Below are 12,843 nucleotides of genomic sequence, written 5' to 3'. Positions count from 1 at the left end.
AGGAGTTTGGTGAAGGTTCCATGTAGTCGTTTTGGAATAAATGATTTGATTAGTTTTGGTTTGATTTTTGAGGTAGATGGAAGGGATGTGTTTGTAGGAGATTTACCAGAGGAACAACGGCCGGTAGGAAAGAGGTGTAGGGAGGATGGCTCTAGTGCTCCCTAGTTTGCAGCCGGTTCTTCTTCATCTTCTTTTGACTTATCTTCTTTGCAGAGGGCTGTTTTTTGGTCTACAGGGATCTACGGATATGTTGCTTGATAATGCCCGGACGGCGAATAGTATGCTTCATTGAGTGCTCGGTCAGCAAGAGCACTTCCGTCCAATGTGGGAAAGGCAATATGAGCAATATCATCAGCAGCAATATAGTCAAGTGGATGAGGATGAGCGCCCAGAGATCCCTACTTATACTCCTCATGAGATAGTGCCTCCTAGTCAAGGTACTTTTGATTATCTCTTTCCTTCGCATGGCTATCAGCAGGAGATATACTCGTATAGGCCTCCTGAGTTTGATTCGGCTACTCAAACTACGGGCTATGGGATGTATACCGGTGCTCCTAGATATGGGGGAGATTTTTTTAGTTATTCCACACTGGGTGGAAATGAGACTAGAGGTCATACGGGTATGGGTACTCCTCATGTTGCTCCGGGAGATGATTGGTTTGCTACTGGGCGTAATCCTGATGGTGCCGACAGTGTTCCCTCTGTGTTCCTTTCTCCTTGATTTTGATGATGTATTGGTGATGAGATGGCGGTGCCGGATTCCGTGGGCATTAAGTCATCATGATTATATTTGGTTCACTTTGGTAGATGGTTATTGGAACATTTCACATTTATTTTCGATTTGGTTGTAATGCCCTTTGTTGGCACCCTTAACATTTTACTTTTTCCGTATTTAGGGTAGTTTATTTGGTTATGTAGGATGAACACTAAGTATGGGGGGTGGTTGTTTATTTCATTTAACTAATATTCTAATGCTTATTATGTTTGAGTTTGTTTTGGTTGTGTTTTATGCTTTTGGAGAAGAGTAATTCATATGCATATGCTGGGAGTAAGTTCAGCTCTCATTCATTTTTGACGATTCTACCAAGCATACAAACATTTACCAACATCCGGCAAGTTTTCGTAATTCTTTTCTTTTCTTTTCTTTTTTGCTTTTTACTATTTCCCATAGATTGTCTTTAGTTCATTGTACAATGAGGACATGGTACAACTCAAGTATGGGGGGGTAGGTAAATAGGAAAAAGACGGATGAAATTGAGACCTTTTGATGAGATTGAGTAGATTTTTAACTTTTGATTGCTTGTCCTATAGTTTAATTAGTTTGTCATTTAAGATTTAATCATATTAGTAAGTAATTGAGCTATATTCCCTTGGTAAAACTATTTTAAATTGTTAAATGTGTTTTGAATGATCGTTAAGGCAAATCCATTCGGATTGATTACATGACTAGCACACTCTACCACAAAACACCCAAATATGTGAGATCTTGATTCATTTAGAGATTTGATAAGTGTTACGGTTTTGGTTTAGATGCCTTGTAAATTTGTCCCTCTCATAGGATTTTGGATTTATCCGGAAGTAAGAGTTTCTTTTAGAGCTTTGAACTATGATGTGCAAGTTTGAGGTTAACTTATTCCATTTTTGCATTTATTTCTTTGATATTAGTGTGCCGGTGATTGCGTTGATTCTAGAACTTGTCTTAGTTGATCGTCCCGTAGTTTGCTTGATGATAAAGAGGTAAATTTAGGATTTAAACCGTTTTCTTTGTTTATTCACCCTTTGTTATGTTTATCATTTTTTAACCATGTTTTGTATGCATGTGTTTAAGTAGCTAATCACATTGGTTAGTGAATATCCCTTGTTAAACCCTTGTTGCACTCATTGTTAGTGCAAGATACACTTAGAAAACATGTTGAGCCTAACCTTTCGTTTGTTTAAATTCACTTAAAAATGTAACCTATCCTCACCATACCGATAGTCGAAATCCTAGGTTGGTCATTAGTTGCCTATGCTAGTTGGAAGGTTTGGGGTTGTCTTGATTGTGTCGGGTTGGTATATTCTCTATTGGGGGTAGATTAATGTCGTCATAATTATTGATTAAGTCTAGATTATTCGGATTAGCATGATTGTTTATGATTTGTTAACAAATTTCAAAGTTGTAAAAATGGGATACCAATTAGACAGGGTAAAAGTAGTTCATTAAAAAGAAAGGAGAATGAAAAGAATGAAAAACAGAAAATAAATAAATAAATAAATAAAATAAAGAAAAAGAAGAACTTGGACTGTCATTTGGTATTTCCCTCATCTTTGGCAAAACAATGTAGAGTTGGTACATAAGTTTAAACCAACAAAGTGTTCTTTGATTGATTATAATCTTCATTTGAAGTTGGCAATGTTTGTTTAAAGCCAATATGGGTAAGATTCGGTGGTTTGAAGTCGTTTGAAGGTAATACACCATAATGGTGTCGGTATTTATCGATCTATTGGGGGAGTAGAGTCGGGAAAACATTTTTTGGGTTGTGGATAGATGACAACTACTGATATGGGTTGTGTTGTACTAGACTATAATGTAAAACCTAGTTAATTGTTGTGTTATTTCCTTTTAACACCGATTATATCCTTAAATTTCCATACACATTGTTAATGACCCTTGTAAGCCTTTGTACATTTCAACCGTGTTTATTACCTCTTTTGATAGACGTTATATGGTGCTTGCGCCATGGCGACATAGGTACGATTCTATTACAAGCATATGGTTAAAATATATGCATCACGACTAGGCTTCGAGTGATTGATACGATATTTCAACCCAATAGTTTGTTAGTTGGAGAAAGTTAGTTGAGATGTTCTTCTTTCATTTGATTAAAGTGCTTAGACGTGTTTTCGAGTATTTTGGATCATTCAAGTATTGTCAAACATTTCAATTTTTTCATTTAAGATTAAAACTTCTTAACTATTCTTATGGTTCTGCTTCTTTTTGGATTAATGTCATGTTTTGCAATTGAGAACCAAGGGAATGAATGTTTTGAAATCTGAATTTGCTTGAGGACAAGCAAGGCTTAAGTATGGGGGGATTTGATATGTCCATTTATATGCATATTCCCATATCGTTTCTAAGTCGTTTTAAGCTTAAATATGTGCAAACTACATGTATATTCGATGCTTTGATGGTATTGTTAGTGGTTGCAAGCTTAGAACAGGTGAAATGGTTAGAAACAGCTTTCGGATGACTACAAGATGCACTAGGATGGTTCATGTACGCATACGAGTGAAGACGGAATGAAAACTACAAGTTTTAGCTGAAAACAGAGCAGGTGCGTCGCACCTGGAAGATTGGTGCGGAGCATTTTCTTCTCAGAAAGTTGGAAGATGTTAGAAAGCAGGGAGGTGCGGCGCATCAACCCTGTGGTGCGTCGCATATCGGGCAGGATTATTTTTGGAAACTAGGCCAGGTGCGCCGCACTTGAAGCTTGGTGCGCCGCACCTATAGGTCGGTTTGTGAAGACTTTTTGTAAACTCTATAAATACAAGACCATAACCCTCTCATTCGATATACAATCAACTCTAGTCGATTTTAGGGTTCTTTGGGGCTATTCTCAGCAACTTTTTCGTCCATCAAGGTCTAAGGGTTGTTCGTGAGCTTCAAGGCATTCGGTTATCGATTTTCTTAGCGTTTACTTGTTTTCTACACATTGGTACAATATGTTCTTCTATATTTTTACTCTTTGTGCTTTGTTTATGATTATGAGTAGCTAAATAATTCGCCATCCACTGAGATGAAGTGATACATTGAATAATGGTTGCATAATCTTTTGAATTGAAGTTGATTTGATTTAACGTTGTGTCGTAATCTTAGCTTATTAATTCTTTGCTATTTAACTCTTAATTACGGATAGTTTTTGCATGATCTCAGTGGTAACTAGGTTGTGTAAAAGTTATTTTGATTGCTTGGTTAGAAGCGATTGTTTTTATGACGGGTACAGTAGAAAGAAATTAATAGTTAATAAGGGTTAACGGGTTAATGGTTGGGTACAATCAATAGACACAATTGTTATCTAAATAACGAAAACAATTAGTTGACTAGGAAAGTTATGAAAGGCGTCTTGGGGTACCGGTCTTAGTAATGGAACTAGTTAATTAAGGGAATTGAATAAAGTAACGAACTTGACGGGTACGGGGTGAGTCTTTGTTTAGTTCTCGATTATAAATCAACATATTTGAATTGGTTCTTCAATTAAATGCAACCTAAATAATGTGTATCAGGGAGTCAAAGTGGATGATCTTCTCATCCTATTTGATATAAAACAATTTTCTTTTCGATAAATTCTTAGAAATTTCTAACTCTTTCAATCAACTAACTTTTAATATAAAAACCAAGATGACGTGGTGTCTTTAAAAAACCAAACTCTTTTAAACTACTTAAAACTCGCTAGCTCTTTGTAGTCTCCGTGGAACGAACCTTTACTTACTTTAATCTATATTGCATACGAACGGGTCCACTGCCCGATTGTGCGTGGTATTTGATTCGGAGTATTTTTAAGGATTTTAATTTAACTAGATTTTCACACATCAGACATCATAATAAACTAATAAATGTCAGTACTACATATTTTATTCTAGGTCTAAAAAGGTGGCATCCATATGAAATCACTAAAGGCTTAACATTGCCTAATTAAAATTCAACATGACGAGGTATATAAGCTATAAAGCTTCAATGATCATTATATTAAATATTCTAGTCGAATATGATACAATTGATTAATTGAATATCTCGTAAATGTACTCCTATATTTGAGAAAGATAAGCGTGCCTTAGAAGTGTAACACCCGTCGTTTAAAAATATAGATTTCCAAAAATTTTCGCCCAACGACGTCAAAGAAAGCGGAATAAAACTTTAAAAGACGAAACCAACAAAATCTTTTTGGTTCATTCACTAAATGGTGTTACTAGCCATATCATCAAAATAAGTTCAATTGGAAACTCATCGGTTGCCCAAAATTAAACAACCGATCACAATATCAATTCAATACATAAACATCTTAACGTTTAACAAATGTCTAAAATAAGTATCCACTATGGGTAAACTACAGCCAGCTTCAAGATCATCTACCCATGCCTCACATGTTCTCACATCTACCTGCTCACTAATATTGGACCTGAGGGCACAAAACATTTTAAAAGAGCAAGTGTTAGCTAAAGAATTAGCTAAGTAAGATAACACGTCATAAATAAAACATTTGTCCATTTAAAACTTTATAGAAAAGTCATATGAATCATTAAGGCACAAGTCACATCATACAATACATCTCACATACATATCATCACATCAAACATCTTCATATAGGATGAGTCATCCTAAATGTGCCTAGTCATCTTTTTGCATCTTCACATATAACATCTAATCATCTTTATAGTTGTGACATAAGTCACGCATCTCATATAACATATACATCTTTATAAGGGTGACATAAGTCACACCCGACTAGATGAACAAACCTTACGGTTGTACATCAATGTCGTTAAGGAATGGAAACCCAATCCCTGAGTAATCCGTATGTTCAAGACAAGTGGGGCGGGTCAGACCTCCCGTATTACTCTTCACATCTTTGACCATGTTGCAAGGAGCCACCCAAACAACCACATCTACGCACCCGCTGGGCAAGGGCAAGTACGGGTTAAGATTAACACTTTCACATCTAAATTACGAGCTCGATTATCACATCTCATATAGTTTAGGTGTCCACGTTACCTAAACATCATCACATAATCATCTTTTACGTTTAGGCCCTTAAACGTGCATGTGTCATGGCAACTTAATAAGTCTAGTGAACTAGATGAACAAGCCATGTAATCATGCACATATCACATATCATCAACATATATCACATTTCAATTCATCTCAAAACATTACATATCATTTCATATCATTTCAATTCATCTCAAAACATTACATATCATTTCATATCATATCATTACATCTCATATCATTGCATAACATCTCATAGCATATCATTACATCTCATATCATTGCATAACATCTCATAGCATATCATTACATATCATCTTTCATTGCATAACATAGTTCATCACATAACGTATTTCATAATAACTCAAAGCATTTCATATCATAACATCACATATCTTTGGGGTAGCATTTCAGGCTTCAATATGCATATACATAGCCCATATCACCTCCCGTATAATCCCGATTAACCATAAGTAAACAAGATATCAATTGGGAAGTTATTATACGAAAACTATGTTTTAATTTGTTGAACCCTCAGCGTGCCAAAATAGTGTATCTTACCTCGGAAAAGCACACAACAAATGATAACGTAAGTTACCGAGCTTTGCAAGTATTCCCGACTACCTATAATCATTAAACGACATAATGAGCTAATAAGTACCCACTCACTTATGGTCATGACTCAAGTCTAATGACCTATAAACATGACTCATGACAATGCTTGATGCATCGGGGGTTCGTTTAATACTTAAGGCTTACGTAACTCGACGGAACTCGACATTCACTCACTAAATTAACCTTTCTGGAACTTGAAACTATCATCATCTTTTAAAAGTATTATCATTAGAAAGTAGACTCTCTCACGATTCTGTGGATAGCTTATTTGTCAAAAACGGAGTTACGGTCCAAAAGTTATGGCCATTTGAAAATTCTGTCGCTATTGCGTCGCAATGAGCAAATTGCGTCGCAACTTAAGTCATTGTTTTTGGGTTGCGCCGCAACTAGCCCCGATTCTACACAAACCTCATTGTTTAACCTCCAAAACTTAACCAAACACGCCCCAAATGACCCCAAACCTTATGAACGACTTTTGCACCTCAAAATTCACCATTTTAAGACCATAATGATGCAATGAACACATTGATTAACCCCTACTTTATTTGCATCACAATAACAAACGTTTTAGGTTACCGAATCGATCAAAACACTCGTTTATGACATCAATTGATCCTCTAATGACCTGGATCAGTTATGGATTTTATTATATGATTGAAATGATATAAAATCAATGTTATTATACCTCTACTACCTTTATATTGCAAGAAGGATGCAAAAGACTTGATCAACACACCCGAAAACATTTGAAATCGCACAAGAATTGATCAAGAAGGGGATGGGGCGGCCTAGGGCTTGGATAATGTGTTTTAGAACTGAATAATCAAAAGGATTAGGGTTTAATCACCCCTAAATTTGTTGGACACACTTTCCTAAGCTTACACTTATGCCCCTCAACTTTACATCTTCACATCTAAGGCTTAAACGACTTGACGGGAATACTTACCGACACATTTAACACATCTTGATCATCTTTGACACATTAAACACATTAACATATACATCATTAAGGCTTTAAAACCCTACACATAATGCACATTAATCACACATAAACAATAAATCTCCTAGAGATTTAACGGACACGTTGTGTTGACTTAACGACTTAAGTCAACCGTTAAATAAAAGTTCGGGATGCTACAAGAAGTGTGTAGGCTCATACTTTGATTCAGTTCGAACTTGTCTTCTTAAAGGACAGTAGTATGATGGTTTTGGGTGTTAGTTGAAACATAAAAGAGGTGTTCCACCTAGATCTGAATATGTTGACAACATCAACATGAATGGATCCCCTAAAGAGATACAAGAAGCAAGCAAAATTGAATGAATCAAGAAGACCATAAAGAACATTCATGAAGACAACACTGATTGCATAGCTCTCATCAGATAAGGCTACATCAAGAGTAATAGACTAAATCACATCTCATCAAAATTCTTCTCAACATATGATCTACAAAAAGGAAAAAGAAACATCTATGCAACAAATCAAGTCAAGTAAGAACCTGGATGACTTTTTTATAGAATCCACACCTTGAAGCAGTTTCAAACATTTGTCACTCAAGACTAGGCTTCGAAGATTAAATGACATTTGATGAAATCAAGGGGGCATTATACACGTTGCACCTTTTTTCCCCTTAACTAAGTTTTATCCCATTGGCTTTTCTTATTAAGGTTTTTAACGAGACAACAAAACTAATATATAATGTATATGAGTATATATATATATATATTTGAGGAGAAGTGTTATATATAAATATATGTATGGGTAAATTACAAAAATCATACCTGAGGTTTGTTCCAAACTACGCTGGTCATACCTAAATTTTATAATTTACGCAACACATACCCATCGTTTCCAAAAACTTACATTGACCATATCTATCGCTAACGGTCGTCTATTTGATCGTTAAATGAAGTCACGTGCCGTGCATATGAGGTACCAAGAGCGTAATTTCGTGCATACTTCAAGTTTTATCATTGTAATTCATCATAAAAATAACTATTAGAAATTTTAGAGTTTTATTTATACTTTAGTTATTAAGTTGGTTATAGATATTAAATTTATTATGAAAAAAAGAGTTTTTCTATTGAAAAGTATATCGAGAAAAATAGTTCACGCAAGAATGCATTTATTATTAAATATGTCATTACTATGTTGGTATACGTGTATAGTGATCAATATAACAAGGATGGGAACCATGAAAGCCACTCAAATTTTCACTTTTATATTATTATATTATTATTTTCTTTTTTTTATGATTTATTCTTTTTAATAGAAACTTATTTAAAAAAAATACAAAATAAAAAATATAATAAAATAATATAATTTTTTCGTATGGTTTGATGACATCCATCTCAGATTAGGGGAGTAAAGCAAAGTCGAAGACTCGTGGCCGTTTTAGAATATACCTCAAATCAGCAATCCTGTAGCATTTTGGGTTTGAGTTCCAGGGTTAGTCGTAGTCTAACCTTAAAATTTCTAAGCCTAAACCTGTATCGTTTGATGATATCCTTTTATAAATACTTTATTTTTTATTTTGAAATAGGTTTCTCAATATATAGATATATATATATATGTGTGAATTTTAATATAGAACACTTTAATGAATGGAATATAAATATAAATAGCTTAATAATTTTTTATTACTATTTTGATATCTCACATGCACGACACGTGATTGACTTAACGGCTAAAGAGATTACCGTTAGTGATAGGTATGGTTAGTATAAGTTTTTTGGCAACAATAAGTATGTCTCGCGTAATTTTTAAACTGTAGGTATGACAATGTAGTTTTGAATAAACCCCAGGAATAATTTTTGTAATTTACCCTACATATAAATGTGTATGTACCATTATGCTCTTGTAGTCTATTTATACATGGGTGTTAACCCTAACCCTTATAACATATATTACTCTTCTAATACACTATTCTCTTTCTCTTTACGTGTTGGCTTTTCTCTCTAATCATGTATGTTATTTACTATTGTCATTATCATGGTTCATCCAAGATCAAGGTTTCAACACATATCAAATATTTACAAAATTAAGTTGAAAAAGTTTTAAAATAATAATTGTTAGAGTATAATTAAATTTATTGACTTAGATGATGATGTAGATAGTTGATATGTTGCATATGACAATTGAATCAATTCTATCAAAAAGGCCATCAAAAACTTCAAATTAAGTACGTTTAAATGGTTTCTTGATTAAAAAAACACATTTTTTTTTTCTAAATCTTGAAATCTGATCAAGTTTCTTAAGTCAAGAAACATCTTACTTTTGATAAATTTGTGAAGGAAATAACTTTTTATGTTTTCGGAACTTGAATTATGTATATTTATTATTAAATTTTATTTTTTTTGAATTACTTTTTTTTTTTTGTCAATTAGGTTGTTTTGGGTCGGGTCAAGTAGTTTTAGCGGGTCGGGTCGGTATGGTTCAAATCAGATCGTCAAATAGGTGGTATAAAGTTCCCTAAAATTTTAAATTTTGATGAGCGAGATTTTTATAGCTTTGACGCTTTGATTTAAAAATAGAAAATTTTTAAACTTGCATTAGTTATCTGAACTCCAATGGACGATGTAGATATAGGGAAACGTGATCCGTGTTAATACAAATTCAATGGTCGAGATTACAATCTATTCCAACTCTCCTTTCTATTACTCTATAAATTTAAGCACCAACAAGGAGTCAGCCCAGTGCTAAGGAAATCACTTGATGACCTTAAGGTCTCAAGTTCGATCCCCGCTTGCACAAAAAATAATTCCCTTAAAGTGCTCGTTACCAATGAATCCTAGATCCACATGTGAAGTTTAAATACGAGGGTTCGATCCTTTGGGGTGCCTAGATCATGTGGGAATTACGATGAAGATATTGTACCCGCATCATATGGCTCATACGGGGTGAGTCGATTCGTATCCAATTGTGGTACCGAAGCTAGGGTTCCCTCTATTATCCTTTTCTCTATAAATTCAAGCATTTACCATTCGTATTGCACATAGACTTTTTTCCATTGTAAAAAGTTTCACACACTTGTTTTTTTCCATCAAAACCAATGGCTGCTGTAATGGTTAACATTTTATATTTTCTTTAATTTGTTTATTTCTAAGTTATCACAATAGTTGCGTTATGTTTTTTTACTTTTTTTCCTAACAGAACTTTTTTCTTGATGAATCCTTTCTGGAAAATTCAAGAAGACTAAACGTGACAAACGAGGAAATAGCAACGTTCCTCGAGATGGAAGCAGATAACTTGTTTACATGGACTTTGAAGTATAATATACCATTTTTTTTAAGATTATTATTTTTCTAATATAAAAACTTCCGGTATCTTAAAATATGGATTTAATTTACTTTTTATGGTTATAGATGTGTTGTGAACGATGTAAAGAACAAACTTCTTTAGGCTTAAGACAGAGGTGAACCAGGACAAGGGTGCGACCTTGGTTGAAGCAGTTCATGCTATTATTAGGTTAACTAAATGTCGTAAGCATAAGAGGGAATCTGCCATTGGTTTTGATGAAAAAAATTAAAAAACATAAAGTAACTAACTATTGGGATAAATTAGAAATAAACGATTGAAAAAGATATAAAATGTTAACCATTATAGCAACATTGGTTTTGATGGAAAAAAAGTATGTGAAACTTTTGAGAATAGAAAAAAGTGTGTGCGCAATACGAATGATGAAAATGGTCGAATTTATATAGAGTTATATAACAGAGAGACGTATAGATTGTAATCTTGATCATTGAATTTGTATCGATGCGGCTAGCGTTTTCTTATATCTACACCGTTCATTGGAATTCAAATGATTAAATACAAGTTTATAAATTTTTTTATTTTTTTATCAAAGCGTCAAAATTATCAAAATCCTGCGCACCAAAGGTCAAAACTTTGGGGAACTTTGCACCGCCTATTTGATGATCTGACTTGAACCATTCCGACCCGACCCGAACCGTTGACCCGACCCGAAACAACCCGGCCCGACAAAAAGATCCAAAAAAGAGTAGTTCAAAAATAATAATATATCTCTATAATTCAATATCCTAAGACAGAAAAAAGTTGTTCCCTTTACAGATTTATCAAAAGCAAGATGTTTCTTGACTTAAGAAACTTGATCAGATTTCAAGATTTAGAAGAAGAAAAAAAAGTGTTTCTTGAATCAAGAAACCATATAAAAACACTTACTTTGGAGTTTTTCAATTGATTAATATGTTGGACGGAATCGATTTTGTTACATTTTATTAGTATCAATAGATAGATGATTATGTATTCTGTAAAAGATTATTCTTTGTGTTTGACAATCATAAGAGTTGCTTCAAAATTTTGGTTGTTTAATATTTTCCAAATACACCTATGACATATAATTGAAAGAAAAAAAGAATGCCAGAGATGTATAAGAGTTACGGGTTTTTTAGTTTTATATTTAGCGAAAAGATTTTTTTATTGGTGTTCTATTGATTCACACTCATAGATATTCTTTCATGATTCGTGTTTCTTTTTTCCAACTTTCAAGCACACATGTAACTTGCCAATCTAAAAGAAAGAGACAGGGTAGATGCTTCAATACATCATACCATATCATACAATTATATATGACTCAATTAAATGAACACAAAACGAAACATGTTTAGGCCAGTTGGAGTGTGGCGTTATCTTGCCTCGAGACGCCCAAAAAGTTCCGTAACACCATGAACACCGCCTGTGGGGGCGTTATGGGCAAAAAATAAAAATAAATTCCTCCGTCCCAAATCGAACGCCCCTTCACACATGACTTTCTCTGCCAACTAGTCGTTGGCAACAGCTACTCCCCCTCCCCCTTTTTTATTCCTAATCCTTACACTATATATACATGTTATCACCATTTTTACACTTACCTCTTTTTCTGTATTGTCACCGGAAAGTTTGCCACCAGATACAATCTTTAGTCATCCTCCATATTCTATCTTGATATGTTATTCACATAGTATGTCCTCTATGCCTACTGAATTTGTTGATTCATTATATGTGTTTTGTTCTTTTGTTGTGAAGGAAATTTATGGACAAAATTAGTGGGTGGGTGGAATAGTAGATAGTTTTGGTAGGTGGCTTGTGTGGAAGATATGAAGAGGATGGTAGGTAGATGTAAAGGACAAGCTTTCACTTTTTCATTTTTTTTTGGTTACTTTGATCTCTCAATCTTTTATTTATAGTGTTAATTACAGAAATCGTCCTTGTCGTGGTACCCAGTTTGCAGGTTTCATCACTAACTTTTAAAAATTACAGTTTTAGTCCAAAAAACTTTGCTCCGTTAACAGTTTTAGTCCTGGCCATAAACGTCCGTTTAAAACCAAGTCACGTGATTCACACGTGATGGGTAATCTCGTAAATTGGCTTAATAATACCCAAAGTTAATTACAGAAATCGTCCCTGTAGTAGACGGTCACTTGCAACTTTCATCCATAACTTTCAAAAAGTTACAGTTTTGGTCCAAAATTTTTATTCTCAA

The 12,843-nt window shown here is 34.0% G+C and overlaps 1 long non-coding RNA gene across 1 annotated transcript; it reads right to left on the bottom strand.

Moving 5' to 3' along the window:
• Positions 1–4,918: 4,918 nt before the first annotated feature.
• Positions 4,919–12,497, bottom strand: LOC122585890. Its single transcript, XR_006321815.1, has 2 exons — positions 12,233–12,497; positions 4,919–5,156 (listed from the first exon to the last, which is right to left on the bottom strand). It is a non-coding gene; the product is annotated as an uncharacterized LOC122585890 (long non-coding RNA).
• Positions 12,498–12,843: the final 346 nt, after the last annotated feature.

Source organism: Erigeron canadensis, chromosome 1 (genome assembly GCF_010389155.1).
Source record: "Erigeron canadensis isolate Cc75 chromosome 1, C_canadensis_v1, whole genome shotgun sequence".
Taxonomy (NCBI): domain Eukaryota; kingdom Viridiplantae; phylum Streptophyta; class Magnoliopsida; order Asterales; family Asteraceae; genus Erigeron; species Erigeron canadensis.
Note: the sequence above shows the minus strand (reverse complement) of the source record. Positions and strands in the feature narration are given on the sequence as shown.